At 42.4% G+C, this 17,120-nt stretch overlaps 1 protein-coding gene across 7 annotated transcripts in view; it reads left to right on the top strand.

Annotated features, from left to right (window-relative positions):
* DAB1 (DAB adaptor protein 1) overlaps window positions 1-17,120 on the top strand; it is a 1,100,137-nt gene that overhangs the window by 178,709 nt on the left and 904,308 nt on the right. For all 7 annotated transcript variants that reach the window (XM_019742545.2, XM_074334774.1, XM_019742544.2 and 4 more), the window contains one exon: window positions 7,542-7,665. The gene's annotated coding sequence lies outside the window, so the exon portion shown is untranslated. The remainder of the gene's footprint in view (window positions 1-7,541; window positions 7,666-17,120) is intronic.

The raw sequence follows: 17,120 nt of genomic DNA, 5'->3' as shown, positions 1-17,120 counted from the left end.
TGCAATCCTCACACTACGTTGTAGAGATGGGTATTTTTATTATCCCTATTTGAAGAAGAGGAAGGTGAGGCCCGCAAAGATACAAGCAGCTTCTCCGGTCCCCAAATCGGAGCTCTTTCCTACTGTGCTACCCGGCCTCTGGCAGGTTCCAGGGAAGAGACTTAGACACCACACTCTTGTAGGCTGAGAAAGGCTGTGGGGGAACTGGGATGGGATAGAGGGCTCTGAGTAGGGGCATGTGTTTCATAGTATCGGTTTTATTATTATTTTATGGCCAAGCCAGCAGATCAGGAGGAGACTGCTATTAGTAGTTTGTTACCGATCTCAAGAAGTGGGAACATATGGGAAGCCCAGGCTTGGTCAGAAGGGGGGAGTTGGGGTGGGGAGAAGCCATTGGCAAGAGTGTTTGTGGTGGTTTCCGTGGGAAGGAAGGAGAGGCTTAGGATCGGCTTCTTTGAATAATTTCAGCAGGCTCTGGGGCATAGGGCTGTCCTTAGCTGTCTGGTACCTGGCCCTGGGGTGACTAAAGCAGGCAGATAGTGGCCTGGAGTGTAAGAGGTTGGAGGCATGCGATTTGCTGGGAGGGGCAGTCCCTGCAGGATCAAGACCCCAGATATGAAAGCATCACAAATACCGAAAATAAAAGGACATGGTTAATAGACCCAGGGCTCCGTGAGGGGAAGGTGGGAGGTCCCCCACCCCCGAGGGTGCCCAGGCTGGGAAGGAGGTAGGTAAGGCAGAGAGACAGGACTGCCAGTAAGAAAGGCCTGAATAAACAATAGGGTCTGCGAGGCCTGGCCAGGGGCAGGGAATGGGAGACACTGAAATTAAGCTTCAAAGTATCTGTTTGTCTTCTGATGTTATCTGTGATACAGATTTAACTTCATATGTGTATTGAACTTCAAGGCCCCGCCAGGGGAGGTTATGATTCATAGTTTCAGCCGGCTTTCCGTTTTGGGAGTGGAGACTCTGCATTGAGCATGCTTGCACACCCCACAGATCCTGGTGTGAGCCTTGCTATCGCAGAATAGGAAGGCCCTGGTGCACGCCCCTTTGTAAATCCTGGTGCCTCAATAACACTCCATCCAGCTAAGTCTTTCTTCAGGTGCCAGTTTGCAAACTGCGGTTTTGATAAGAGGGAGCCCCTATTAACCTCAGCCAGTCAGAGGAAAGCGGCTGAGGGTTGTGGTCATGGCGTCAGGTTTCATTGCTACTGGATTCACGTGGGGGAGGAGGGCCAGCAGCTGGAGAACACCAGGTCATCTTTTGGACAAAAGATCTTTGGGATGGGAAGAAATAATTCCTGGGCTAAGTGCTACCAGAACAACTGTAATCTAGAAACATTCGATCCTGTTCTCTGTTTATTTTCCCATTCTTACTGCGGAATGTGGCAGACTAGAACTAGAACCCTGGCCCTGACACTTAAGGTGGAGAAACTCTTGTATTAGTTTTCTATTATCGCATAGCAATGACTCCAAAACTCGGGGGCTTCATTTAACAACATTTAACTATCTCACAATTTCCGTAGATCAGGAATCTGAGGGCAGCTTAGCTGGGTTCTCTGGGTTCTGGCTCAGACTGCTGTATTATTCAGGGCTGCCGTCATTCCAAGGTTTGACAGGGGCAGGATCCATTTTCAAGATTCCTCTGTGGTTATTGGCAGGATTCAGTCCCTGGCAGGCCATGGGGCTGAGGGCTCCGTTCCTCGGGCTGTTGGCTAAGAGGCTGGTCCCCGTTCCTTACCACATGGGCCTCTCCATAGGGCAGCTCCCAGCTATGTTAGATGCTTCATCAGAGCTACCAGGCAAGAGATCTAGAGAGAGTGAGTGACTGCCAGCCAGACGGAAGTCACAGTCTTTTGGAACTGAATCTCCAGCACAATATTCTCTCACCTTGGCTGTATTTGTTTGTTACAAGCAACTTAGTAGACCCAGGCTACACGCAAGGGTAGGAAATTACACAGGGGCACGAACACCAGGAGGCAGAGATTGGGGTGGCCATCTAAGAATTTCAACTACCACTACTCCTTCTGGCAATTTTAGGGTCCTCACATGTCACTCCACCCTTAGACATCACACCACCATGCATGGGTTATAATGAGGGGTACTATGTGTCCCGGTTTGCCTGGAATAGCCCCAAGTTAAGTGATTAAGGGAAAAAAAGTCACTCTAAATGTAAAATAACAATGCCTTGAATATAAAAAAAAAAAAAGGCAGTAGAAATTTTCTTCATTTTCATAAGGTAGAAATGGTTTGCGTAAGAAAATTTAACTTTGTCGTCTTCATTTATTCAACAGATATTTATAGCGTGCTTTCTAGATGCTGTGGCTACAAAGTAGCATAAAAACCCTGTCACTGTCCATAAAGAAGTCAGAAGGGAACATGAATGAACCCTAGCAGTGCTGTGTAAGAATTGTCGTGAGAGGCAGCCCAAGGTGTCGTGGAATTAGAGATGGTTATCCTTGGATTGTTCTGAAGGATGAATAGGAGTTAGCTGGATGAAGAGAGTTTCCAACAGGTTTCTAACAGGAAACAAGGGGTACCTTCAAAATAGGACCATCAGAGGAGGCTTTATTTCCAAAGGTGAGGATATAAGAAAACCAGATGGAATAGTGTCGTTGTTTGGTGCTCAGCTGGTGCCATGCAGACGCCAGGAGATGAGAGTAGGCTGCAGTTACCTGAATCTGGAAAGGGAACGTCCTGTAGCATTGGTCTCCGTGCGAGAGGAGACTCTTCCACAGAGGGATATAGCCAGCTAGTCAACCTCATAGGGAAGAGCCAGTAGAATAAATACTCTGACCTCACGCCCCTCTTTCCATGTCATTCCCAGCCAAACTCAGCTGGAAACTAGAGGACCTGGAACCCTCTCTGTGGCCCAGGCAGAGGAACCTGCAGGGGCGCAGAGAAGATTGGAAAGGTTAAAGGTGGCTTGGAATGACAACTAGAAGCTATCTGATACAACGGGGTCAGCCAAACCCAGTCCCGACAAAGGGACAATAGTAAATTGAGGGAGATATGAAATGATCTGATGACTTGGACTGACAAATGTGACCTGAAACAAGAGGAAAGGAGGAACTGAAGCCAGGGCAGCAAGGGTTCAGATAGCGGAAGCCTCCCTGGGACTTTTGCAACATTGCCCTGGCACTGCCAGGCCATGCCCAACCTGTGTTCAGTTGGTACCTCTCTAATATAGATCCAATCACACCAACCCCAGCCATGCTGCACAAAAGAGCTTGAATTCCACCCTGAAGGTGGAAGAAGAATTTTTAGCAGGGCACATGCGTGATCTCTGCATTGTGGACAGGTGGCTGAGCGGTGAAGGATGGCTAGATGGGCCTGGTTCAAATTCCAGCTCTGCCCTTACTGACTTAGGACGTTTCACAAGTCCTTTAACCTCTCTGGATCCTAGTTTCCTGGTTCATAAACATGGCTGGCAACCCCTGCTGTCTGAACATGAGGATTAGATGAGATAGACATTTTACAAAATAAAAAATGATCAACGTAAGTTACTAGTACACAGCTCAACAATTGCTTTTAGTAAGGAATAGGAGTGAGAAGGGAATTATATCCTCGCCCCCCACCCCCACCCCATCACCCCATACAAACACACAGATACATGCCAGGCATTGTACTTGAACATTTTACATGTAGTATTCCATTCATTCCATGCAATAGCCCCTGAGACAGCTATTACCTCATTTTACAGAAGGGGAAACAGAGGCCTATTTTGATTACCAGTTATGTGCCATGCACTGTGCATGGAAGATATGAAGGCAAGTAAGAAATAGTCCTGGCCTTTAGGAGATCATAATTATGGATGCTTAGGTCATTTAGAGCAGTGCTTCTCACATTATAATGTGCACACAAATCACCCACTTGGCATCTTGTTAAAATGCAGATTCTGACTCACTAGTACTGGAGTTGGGCAAGGGATTCTGTGTTCCTAACATGCTCTTAGAATATCTAGAATATGTTGATGGTGTTGGTCCGTGGACCAGACTTTAAGAAGCAGAGTTTAGAGGGTCAGATTCAGCATGTTTGTGCACGTGCGTGGGTGTGCACACACAGACACACATGCTTTTATCAGTACTTGCAGCCGTGATAAATTGAAGCAGAGGGAATATATTTTACAGCAATTCCAGCTTTAGGAAATGGGAACACAGAAGGGGACAACCATGTGCCCTAATATTTGTCTGAATAGCAGCTACTAAGGGCAGGCATTCTGCTCCGGAATCTAAACCTCCCCTTGTTTGGGCTGAGCAGAATATTGTTTTTCTGCCCCTTGGATATATCCATTATGAGCTTTGATCAAAGCAAACCTTTCCCTTTGAGGCTTAGGGCACATGTTAATGGCTTTGTTACTGGCATGTATCTGCATATATTTGCAAAGCAATTCAGCTACTTCCGAGGGGGGAGGAGGGATCGGGGCTAGTGCTTGAGCCTAGGGTGTAAGATCTCTCTAAAGCTGGGTCCTCAGCATCTCATTATAAAGGAAATCCAGCCGCAGAGAGCTGGAGCAGTCCTGGGGATTGAAGAAACTAAGAGTCGAGATTCCAGCTGGTTAGCTGGATGAGTATTCCCAGATTTTCCCTGGAGATGTTTTTCCACGGGGAGTTTTGTCACTTCAAGTCCTGCTTCCCCCTCTTCCCATCCATTTTACCCACTGCTGCCCAAGTCCCTGTAAAAGCACTTCTCTGAACAGGTCACTCTTGCACTCAAAAGACTTCCCAGTGTTCTCCTATATACTATATATATGGGAGAAAGTGAATCTTTAACAGGACACTCAAAAGCCTCCCCACCTAACCAGGTCCCAGTACGGCATCAGCTTCCCTCCCCTGCCTCCTCAGATATCCATGCTCCAGCCAGCCTGCAGCATTGCTTTGTTTTCTTTAAGCCTTATAAATGTCCACCTTTGAGAGTTTGGCTTGTGTCCTTACTTCAGTGAGTTGCCTTCTCCTCACTTTCTTCACTGATGTCCAAGTTCTCTTCACCTTTCAAAATCCAGCTCAAACCCTGCTCCCTCCAGAGAACCTTCTCAGAACTTCCTATCTGGAGAAATTCTTTCCTCTTCTGAACTCCCTAAACATTTTATTCATAACTTTCTTATTGCATGAAGTTCTTTATGTATTAGGACTATCATGGGCCATTGCAGGTGTCCATGCCTACTCATACATTCATTCACACACACACACACACACACACACACACACACACACACACAAGGTCTGACAATTAAGTTTGCGAACTCATCCTAGAAAAAGTGCTACATACCTCATTGCTGAATATCACTAGGGTCACCTTTGAAGCACTCCCCTTGGGAAGCTATGCACTGATGCCAGCACCTAGTCCATCATTCAAAACAATTTTGGAACTCTTTTTCTGGAATGGCCATCAGAGCTGTCTTCGTACTACCCTTGATGTCCTGAATGTCATCAAAATGCCTTTCATTCAATATTTCCTTTATGTTCGGGTAAAGAAAGAAGTCAGTCATTGGGGGCCAGATCAGGTGAGTAGGCAGGGTGTTCCAATACAGTTATTTGTTTACTGGCTAAAAACTCCCTCACAGACGGTGCCGTGTGAGCTGGTGCGTTGTCGTGATGCAAGAGCCATGAATTGTTGGCAAAAAGTTCAGGTCATCTAACTTTTTCACACAGCCTTTTCAGCACTTCCAAGTGGTAAACTTGGTTAACTGTCCAGATGGTACAAATTCATAATGAATAATCCCTCTGATGTCAAAAAAGGTTAGCAACATCGTTGCGATAAGTTTGTGAAATTAATTGTCCCACCTCGTATATGCAGTGGGACAATTACTTTCCCGAACTTGTTACTCATCTGCTTAATAAAACTTTGAATGAGTGTATGAATGAATGAAAGATGAGGCTGATGGCTTCTGAACTGTGATTTCATGGCAGCATATTTTCCAATGTGTTTGCTCGTTCTCTATATATTTATTGAGTCCTGCTCTGTTCCAGGCACCAAGTTCTAGCAGTACAAAGGTGAGCGAGCGGAGTCCTGGCCACACAGGGGCTGTTCTGCGGATAGGGCCATCTCATGTTCTTTGTTTAATTAAGTTGGCTACACTCCAACTAGTTGCTTAATAATAAATGATTTGAAAAATCAGAAAACATCTGATATTTTTACAGATCAGTGACCTGTTAGATGAACAGGCTAAATCTTGTTTAATCTGTGCTTCTGTTCATCAAAGCAGTCTTTTGGTGTAGAGTGTGACAGCAAATTGGATTGTACTTGCATTGTGCTGTTTGTCTCCTCATCTTAAAAATAACACTACTGTATATTTATGGTAAAAACCTTTTTTTATTTATGGAAATAAAAAAAATGAATAAAAATCACCCATAATTTCACAAAAAAGAAATCAATGGTATGTTAACAATGATTGTTAACATATCTGCTTTCAATTTTTTGTTTCTGTTTTTAGGAATATGCACACACAAACACAATTCAAACCATACTTGTCGTATTCTGCTGTTACTTTTTTTTTTTACTTAATATTGCACTTTGAGTATTTTTCCATATTAAAAATTCTTAAAAATAATTTTTTATTACCTTTACTATTTTATTGTATGGGTATATCATCATTTAAACCAATTCTCCATTATTTATAAAAGCTAAAAAGTAGAGACAGCTATACTATGCATCAAAGTGTATGCATCCATCAATATTTTTATGCATTAGTATTTTTCCTGATCTGATCATTTTGTTAGCATTCTTGAAGTCGAATTAGTGAGTTAAAAAGTATGAACGTTTTTAAGTCATTTCTTTCCCTCTTTACTGATTTTTCTTTTTGTTTCTCAGAGATGGTTAATTCTTCCAATCTCATTTGGTTGAGTCTGGCCTCAATTATTAAATACCCTTTTGTAATTAACACCGAGCCTGTGGGCTGTAAGCCCCTCTCCCTCATTAAGGCACATCAAGTAGTTTCAAGATTGTTTTTGAGACAATACCTCCATTCATCATTATCTATGCTGCTGGCTAATGTTGGGGGTATTGCTTTTTTTATGGCCCTGGGTGATGGATAATTGTAACAGAAATTATAAGTGGACTTGACATCACAAACACTGTTTTTAGTGTATACAGCCTACATTTTGATCTTTTAACTGAAATATACTGTAAGTACTTCTCTTGTTTTCAGAACCGTAAAAGAGTTCCCACCGAGGCTGCAGTGAATGAGCTTGAATCACCAGCTTCTCATTGCTTGTTGGGATAAGGGATGCCCAGCCACGGGCTTCCCAAGGTTCTGGTTCTCAGCTTGGTTCAGTATTCATGCAGATTTATAGAACAGAACTACTGCAAATAATGAGCATTGATTATTTTATGAGGTTGCTGCGTGTTTAAAGTAAGGCTGTGTGTAAAATACCTAGTTTGTTGATAGTTGTATCACTTTTCATCACACAATGATCCAGGAAAGAAGGCATTATTGTTATTGTTACCATTTTAGAGACCGGGAGAAGTGAAATAAATTGCTGAAAGCCACAGAACTTGGAAGAGGAGCAAAGATAATAATTCAGGTCTTTCTGATTCCAGAGTCGCCATTCTCAATCTTGACGTCAGAGAGACGCAACCTCTGGGAATTTTACAGCCTGTAAAACAACCAACAACAACAAAAAAGTGGAGAAGGACATAGAGGCATCTACTTTTATTTACCCAGGTAAGGACATTAAAGAAAAAAGTTGGCAATGGCTAGTATCCTTATTTTATCAAGAAAGGTAATCTTAATATCATAAAGGTATAAAGAACTTAACCTCAGATTGAAAAAAATTCAATCCATCCGACTTTAAGAAAACATCACAAGTAGACCTTCTTTTTCTCATTTCACCCAGAACAGTGCTGTCTTTGTCACAGATAAATGGCCTTTGACAACCACACCTCTGTACTCTATCCTAAGTTATTTCCCACGATCTAGGCCAAAGCTTTGTGACACATCCAAGGCAGGGATTGGATCGAATGGTATCTAAGATCAGTTTTCAATTTTAAGGCTGGTTTTCGAGTTTGGCCCATTTCTCCTTCCATCCTATAGACAAACAGAGGACACTAGCCTCATGTGTGATAGCTGTCAGGTCAGCAGCTGCTGATCTATCAATTTTGCCCTCGACAGGAGCAGGCAACTTGCGAATTGACCTCCAGGAAAAGAATGAATGCTTAGTGATGGCAAATAAGCTGCTTTGACTATTGGGAAACAGAGCACACACATAAGTCTCCTGTGGATCTATATTCCTTAAGGAAATTCATCAAGGAAGAAAGGCAACTCATGGAACATAACTCTGGCTTTTTTCCCTCCTGAGGTGAATACCCTTTAGAAATGGAAATGGCCCATGAGATAAGTTAGCTGAAGGACTCTTTCACTTTTCTACTCACCCATAAATCAGGAATCTTCCATTGTCCAGGCCTATGCTCAGTTGTTCACACATTAGTAAGAATAATAAGAAAGAGCTAAGATCAAGTACAGGTTAGTATTGTGAACAGGATACATTCTGATGATGTGCTGAGTTCTTAGTGTGTTGAACCCTCATAACAGCCTTTTGAGGTCACACCGCCATCCTTCTCACTTACAGATAAAGGAAAGGAGACACTGGAAGGTGGAGTACGTTGACCTCTTATCCCATCACTAAGAAGTGGGAGAGGTGTGGAAGCACATCTTCTCCTAGCCCAGATGTGTATCTCCAGAGCTCCGGCGTCTAAGCAGTGCGTTGTGCTGCCAGGCCTATTCTCAATGCCCTGTTTCCTTATCATTTCCAGATTTGGCCACTAACTGTCCAACTTTCTTATTTTCCCCTTTTGGTAGAAAAATAGCCTGCATCAACTCAATTAACATGTATATATGAATCTTACCGTGGACCAGATTCAGAGCTCTGGGGACACAGATGCAAAGGGCAGGCCTCTGCCTTCAAGAAGTTCCCTTTCCACGAGGGAGACTTGTACACAAAGGGCTGAGATATAAAGCGGTCTGTAACAGAGGCATTAGAGATGACGCATGAATAAAATGCCATTTGAGCTACCACCTGGAGGATGCGTGTTAGTGGCAGTGCCCTCCAGGTGGAGGTAAGAACAGGAGCGATGCATGCTGTCAGAAAAAAGCCCACTCAGTCTTGGTGGTAGTTGGGCCATGGGATGTATGTCAGTGATTGTGGTGAAAGATGGTGCTGCAGTTATCCAGGGGTCATATCTCAGAGGGACTTGGATGTCATAAGAGGACATTGGATTTTATTAAGTAGGCAATGGGGAGACCCTGAAGGTGTTTGCACATACAAGGACCATTATCAGAACTGAATTCAGGATAAATCCATCCCAAATGGATGGTCATAGGCCTTAGAGATTCTCTCTAGTTCATCTACATTTGACAGGAGACAAGAGAGAGAAACCAAATCTGTGAACCTCAGGTGATGGAATTTCAGACACCAGGGCAGATCCATGGGTCCTCATCCCCTTAATCAAACCATTGAGATGGGTAGTCCCCAAATGTGGTCAGACAGCTAAAGTGCTGGGAAGACCATTAGAAATCCAGATTCCTGGGCTCTGCCCCCTCAAGATCCTGATTCAGAAGATCAGGTCTCGGGCCTGGGAATCAGTGTCTTCAAAGCTGGCCAGCTGACTCTAATAACCACTGTCATACGTAATGACATAACTACTTCTAATGGATGCACTGAAGTTACTTCTAGCAATGTAAGAAAATTTGTTTAAAGAAGATGATCTCTGAAGCCCCCCAAAAGGGTTTATAATGAAGATGTGTGTTAGTCAGCGTTCTCCAGAGAAACAGAACCAATAGGACACATACACTCACACACATACACACACCCTATTGGTTTTGTTTATTTATTTTGTATTTATATATTTACATATATTTATGCATAAATAGGCTTTAACATTTATTTATATAAATATATATATAAAGAATAAATATTTATAAAGATATATATTTGTATCAGCTCACAGAATTATGGAAGCTGATAAGGTTTAAGCTCTGTAGTAGGCAAGCTGGAGATCCAGGAGAACCAATGGTGTAGTTCCGTCCTAATGGTGGCAGATTCCAGCCCCAGGAAGAGCTGACACCTCAGTTTAAGTCAGAAGGCAGGAAAAAAAACGTGCCCAATCTCAGTGCGGTCAAGCAAAAAGAAAGTCCCTCTTACTCAGCCTTTCTGTTCTACTCCCGTCTTCCAGCTGGTTGGATGAGGCCCACCCACATTAGCAGGAGCAAAATCTGCGATACTCAGTCCCCCCGTTCAAATGTTAATTTCACCCAGACACAGCTTCATAGCTACACCTGACATAGATGCTTATAGTAATATCTAGTTGCACGAGACACAAAGAGATGAGCTAAACTGTGCAGGGACACAGAGGAAGGGACAGGGCCAACTCCAACCCAGGGATTCTTATATGATCCTTCCACTGTATAACACTAGTTCATTGTAGATTAATTACAGGCAAAGCTTTCACACTATCTTCCCCTGACCATCAGCAGTTTTCTGAACTCATGACTATGTCTATGGCTATCCCTACAGATAGGAGACACACAAATTAACAAGAGAGAACCAAGAACTATGCTTGTACTTAATGCTACTAACAGGCAGCGTAATTACAAGACAGCTGAGAGTGTTGCTTGACAAAGAAATTAATAAAAAAGTCTCATGCCAGTTTCAAGTATAAATTAGACACCAGAAGGCAAGGAGACTCCGGGTTTGACAGTTGTGGGATAACAACCTTGAAATATATCTACACTATAAGGGCGCTTTGGAGGTCTGTGTTTTGGACATGGTTAGAGACCATGCTAATGAACCATCTTAATGTTCGTATTTTTGCAGGACCCATCTATATTTCTCTTAAGGCCAAGCTGTACCACAATTGGGAAAACGGCTTTGTTAGACATGGGGTTCTAGTCCATTTTTATGCTTGACGTAGTTAAACAAACCTGTCCAGTTAATCAGAAGTCATTAGACTAATATATAGTTGTTTGTCTCATAACATTTTCTCACAAACTTCTATGAGTAGATGTGTGTAAATTATTCTGTGTATTTCTGTTTTGGTTTGTATTTCTTTCATTTGACAGCTATTTATTGAATGGTAAGCTTTGCTAATAACTACAGTTGCAAAGACAAACTAGAGTCCTTGCCATCTCGTAGCTCACCATTTTGTACAGTGGTTCTCAGCTCTGCTACATGTTAGATGACCAAAGAACATTTAAGAAATGCCCATGCCTAGGCCCCAACCCAGAGATCCTGATTCCCTTGGTCTGGAATGGAGCCCAGGCATCAGTGTACTTTAAAGGCGCCCAGTTGATTATAACACACAGAGCCCAGATCTGGTGGGAGAACAATTGTACATCCATATAAGGTGCACTGTATTAAGTACAGGAAGAGACATATGTGTCACTAGCTGTGAGGTAGGATTGCTGAATTCCTCCAGGAAGGATCTGGACAGGTCTTATTGGAGCTGTTATTTATATTTGAGGGTATCCGAGATGTTCATTTTTAATTGTTAATAATATTTTATTGTTGTATTATTTGAGCTGCATCTTGGAGCATGGTTGATGAAAAGGGAAGGGGAAGAGAATACCATGTAGAATATGCTAAAGGCACTTAGGGGGAAAAAAGTCAGTTTCTTCAGAGACTTTTAAGTTGTTTAGTTGGGCGGAAGTGTTGAGTGGTTGAATTATCATTAGTTCTTTCTTTCAAACAATATTACTGGGTACCTATGCTGTGTGATCATTGTGTTAAGTGCTGTTTGGGATTCAAAAATAAGACAAAAGAGATCCTACCCCCAACAAATAGATATTCAAGGAAATATATTATGAATGAGGATATATATATTGGCAGCATTGATGAAGGTAATATAGTCAAGGTAGTAACTTGACTAGATAGTGAAATATAAAAGAACTGGTATTCCACAGTGAAGGGCCTAATTACAATTATGCAGATGTTTAGAGGAAATGGCCTAAGGTTGAAAGAGTGGAAAGGAGATGAGTGATGAGATTTCCTGTAAGAATGATCTTGTGAAGTCCCACCAACTAATGGGGGAGGAGTGGGAGCCGAGATGTACCTCTAACCTCATACCTGGTGAGAGGTAAGGGATCTGCCTTCCCACCTCAATCCCAGAGGGAACAGCCTGTGGTGGGAGCTTAGTGAACCGGGTTCTGACCTCCTTTCTCCCCAGAAGAGAGGGAGTCGGGGTCAGCAAACTTATTTTGTAAAGAACCGGGTAGTAAATTAGGCTTTGCTGGAAGCATGGCCTCTGCTACATATTCTTTTTTTTTTTTTCCAGCTTTTCAAAATATGAAAACCATTCTGAGTTCTGTGGGCTGTAGTTTGCTGACCCTTGATCTCGGGGAGAAACAGCCTGACCCATTTTGAGTAGGGAGTCCAGAAACACGGATGAAGAAGGAGCCACCAGCTCCCACCAGGGTAGGGAGGTACAGGCAGGGTGGCCATATGATTTCTTATCCAAACAGGGACACTTGGGAGAGTGAAAGCGGGCACTACCAACCAAGTAACTGAATGAGTCATAACGCCAGGGCAACAGGACTAAACCAGGACTGTCCTATGCAGACTGGGGTGAGTTCTCAGGGCACTTAGCATATGGATGAGGGATCTGCAAGCCACTAGTCTCCAGGGATGGGGACCTCTAAACTACGCTGTCCATTACGGTCGCCACTAGCCACATGTGGCTGTTGGGCACTTGCGATATGGTGTATGAATTGAGATGTGTTGAAAGTGTGAAATATACCTGAGTTTTGTATTAAAGACTTAGTATGAAAAAGAGAGTGTACACTATCTCATGAGTAATTTTATATTGATTGCCATGATCATTTTAGACATGTTAGGTTAAATAAAATATATTCTTTACATTAATATCGCCTGTTTCTTTTACTGTTTCAATTTTTACTAAAAAATTGAAAATTACATTGGAGGCTCCCATGCATGGCCCATATTATATTTCTGTGGACAGTATTGTTCTAAAGAGTCCTCAGAATTGCTCATCAGACCAAGAGGCAGCCTTAAACATTTGCAAGACCAAGAAACGCTAAAGCCAGTTTGCCTTACTGTGGCAAGCACGAGTAAGATCATGCCTGCCTCTTCTTCCTCCTCCTTTTGCATCTCCCGCCCCTGGTTGGGGAAGAGGGGAGAAAGGAAGAGGGGAAGAAACCATATTTAGCTCACAAGCAGATCAGAGAAATAAATCAAAGGGAGCTTGAGCCAGCCATGCCCAATCCCTTTCCCTCTGTGAGTCTCCATCCTAAAATGACCAGAACTGAGAGATGTAAGAGCAACACTAAATCATGGTCAGGCTTTGATTTATCTCTTGGACTGGACATTCTCATTTCTGAATTGAAACTGCATTGGTGATTTAAAGATCTTGTGGCCCTGTCTGTTCCCTAAGAGTGAGCAGGAAAGTCATGGAATTTTAATCTAGGAGCAGGGAATGACTACCCCACTGAATATATTTATTTTCTATTCTATTATTTATTTCTTAAGCTTGTACTGTGAACATTTTGAAGCATGCATTAAGGTAGAGAGAATAGTATAATTTATTCTGTTTTTCAAACTCCCATTTGCCCATTATCCGGTTTCAACAATCTCGACATTTTGCCAATTTTGTTTTATCTATTATCTTTGTTTGGGCAGTTGGGGGAGAGACTCAAGTATTTTAAAGCAAACCACAGACATTATATTATTACACTCAGAAATACTTTGGTTTACAAAGGATAGTGATTTTGCTTTTAACATACTGATTTTATTTTAAGGGGACAACAGGAACTTAAAAAGCAAGTGTATTTCAAATAGCTAGTAATAACAGTAACAGGCAAACTGCAGGGACCTTAGAAATCATTTGGTCCTGTCCTCTTATTGAAGCTGAGAGTGGGGAAGTGACTTTCATGGAGTCCCTGGAGTTCTGGGACTCAAACCTAGTTCACCCTCACAAGACACAAGCCCACTCACTTGAATCTCACTTGGAGAGATTTGAACTTGGCTTCCGTAGGGCCCTGGAAGTGACTCTCTCTAGCACCTCCAAGGCTTCCCCTTTGTATTTCAAGGAAATAACATTGTGAATGAGGATATATTGGCAGCATTGATGGGGATGATGATGAAGGTAATACAGTCAAAGTAGTAACTTGACTAGATACTGAAATAGAAAAGAAATGGTATTCCACAGTGAAGTGCCTAGTTATAATTATGCAGATGTTTAGAGGAAATGGCCTAAGGTTGCAAGAGTGGACATTTCTGTCCTGCAAGCTGAGAATCAAAGCGGAAGCTCCTCAAGTATCAGTTGTAATTTTACCAGCAGATTAAGTTTGGAGTCTGCATGGGGCAGTTGTTTGGCACTTAATGTCTTGGAGAGCCCTTGAATAACGCTTCAGGGAAAAGTCAAGAGGCCAGCAGATCCTTAAGTCTTCCAGGTACTTTGAGGTTAGAGGCTTGGCTTCTGAGGAAGGATTTTATAAAGGGCTTTGCCCATGGGCTCTGTCTAGGTTCCTCAGAGAGGGCAACTAATAGCCTGAATTCTCTAGCAAGGTGAACCCTTCTGCCAATCTCTTGGAAGCCATCATTCCTAGACTGTCAGAGGAAAAAAGAAGACGATCTAGACCAAGTGCTCTGTGCCCCTGGTCCCCAGCTCTGGGTTTGTATTGATTACCATGATCATATTTTAGATATGCTAGGTTAAATAAAATATATTGTTTCAATTCATATCACCTGTTTCTTTTTACTTTTTAATATGTGGCTACTAGGAAATTGAAAATTACATTACGCTTCTGAGCACAATGGCAGTCTCAGCTCCTGAGTTCACATCACCTCTGTTTAATTGGAAGCTGCATGTTGCTTAGAATTGACCCAGATCATTCCCTGTTGCTCTTTCGGCTCCACTGCTCCCTGCTTTCATTTTATGTGATTTTCCACTCATCCCACTGCACCTACTCCTGCATTTGCCTCCAGACTTCCATTCTTTTAGGCTAGTTCTGCTCTGATGATACAAGTTTCCCTCTTGTCACCATCCTCTGTTTTGGTCTTTTGGTCACATTCCATGCTTTCCCCATTTTTTGAGCTATGGCTATCGCATGCTCACATCCCTCTTGTTTTTCCACTTGATCCCTTGAGGGGTTCCATCTATCCTTATTGGTAGGAATTTGCTTATCCCCATTTAGCAGTCTAGCTCGCAATAGCTTTCTCTGGATTATCTGGACTTCTGTGCTGGCTCTACCATTTACTGTGAGCTTGGGCAAATTACTTAACTCTCTCACCTTCAGTGTCCCCATCCATAAAATAGTGGTAACAAAGTAACTACCTCATAGGGTGGTCATGTAGGTTATACACACGCTTAGCTCTTGTGCCTGCTGTGTGACAACCACACTAGGAAGATTAGGTCTAGAGGGACTTCCTGTCTCCAGCATATGCTGGGTTCAAACCAGCCTTTCTCGTAAGCCTCCGAGCTATGGTTTGAGCTTGGCTCACAAGTTCAAATGATCTTCTTTCTATGATAAAATCACTTTTGCAACACTTGCTTTGTGGGTCGGCATCATTTGGGAACTAGCAAGATCCTGGACTCTTTCTTCTCAGGAGACCTCTTGACCCGAGCAGTTTTACAGTTTCTCACTGGGAATCAGCTGTGCTGTCAGGTCACCTGGAGAGAGGAAGGCTTTGTCCACAGGGCCCTCTGTACTATTTCTCTGGAAGGAACCATTCACAGAAGTTTTAGTCTAAGTTGAAGTTTTTCATTTGTTGGACATATAGCTGGAATTTCTTTCAATTAAATACTAATAATGATGAAGATGACGATGATGATGAATTCATAGCATGCAGCCTTCTGTTACACAAACGTCCTTACATGAAGACATAGTCTCTATCCTTAGCTTATTGTCTCGTGAGGAAGCTCAAATATATTCGAAACTCCTTATAAGAATTCAGGAGAAAATGGCTATAAAAAAAAGTAGAAGAAAGAGTGATTTTAGGTAATTAGTGGCCATGAATTCATGTAGAAGTGATGTTTAAGCACTGTCTTGAACACATCCAGTAGAAAAGAGGGAGCTCGTTATTAAGCAGGGTAACCCAGCTTCATGTTGCCTAGGATTACAAGTGGGTATTTCTTATGACTATTGAATTCAATTTCACGTTTCTTATTCTACCTCTTGGGATTATGCAAATAGTCTTCATGCAGAATAATGATTCTATGGTCATCAGAAAAATGAAACAATGATAGCAGTTGGGGAGGTTAGGTTGTAGAGCATGGGTGTCAAAACTTTTTCGAAGTTTTTCACCAAGGGCCATATGCGGTAAAATACACAAACAGCTGGGCCACTCACTCGAGGTGAAGTACGTATAGCCTCACTTGGTTTATGTAAGTAAACTAAATATATTTTTGGAATTTGCTGCGGGCCAATTAACGATGGATTGCGGGCCACAGTTGGCCCGCTGGCCGCAGTTTGGACACCCCTGTATGTAGAGTCTTCTGAATTTGAGAGAGATGTTATTTTTCTTGGAAACAAAGACAGTTATAGGAAACATTAAAAAAAAATCACACATTGCAGCTTCTCTTGGGAGGGGAAGGGGGTTGCTTAGTGATATCTGCTTCTTATTACTCTACTTGCAGTGATTTAAGGTCATAGAATCGTTGACTCTCAGATTGGAAGGGACACCAGAGTCCATCCATTCAGGATCTACTCCAGGACAGTGATGATGGGGGACCCTCTGCTTAGTAGAAATATTTCAGAAGTGACACTATAGGAAAAATATTGGTCTGAGTATCAGACAGACCTGGGTCCAATTACCTTATTAGTACGTGACATTGAACAAGTCACATCCTGTTGGGTCTCAGATTTTTCATGTATAAAATGGGGAAAACAATGCCTACCTCATGGTGTGGTTGTAGGCATGAGATGAGATAATGTAAGAAATATCTCTGACCTAGTGACTAACTTGTAGTAGGTACTGAATAAATGGTAATTAATAGTAAGTAGGCAATGAATGCTTAGTCTCTTTTTCCCATACTAAATATTTTCTTGCCTTTGGAGTTGAAAGATGGACCACATTACTGATGACGTAAAACTTGTTAATAAGGCTATAAACACAAAAGCACAGTTTTATGCCCTTTCTATTTTCTAAATTTAAAACCTAATGGTAT

This window comes from Rhinolophus sinicus, linkage group LG06 (genome assembly GCF_036562045.2).
Source record: "Rhinolophus sinicus isolate RSC01 linkage group LG06, ASM3656204v1, whole genome shotgun sequence".
Taxonomy (NCBI): domain Eukaryota; kingdom Metazoa; phylum Chordata; class Mammalia; order Chiroptera; family Rhinolophidae; genus Rhinolophus; species Rhinolophus sinicus.
This window is presented reverse-complemented; position numbering and strand designations above follow the sequence as displayed.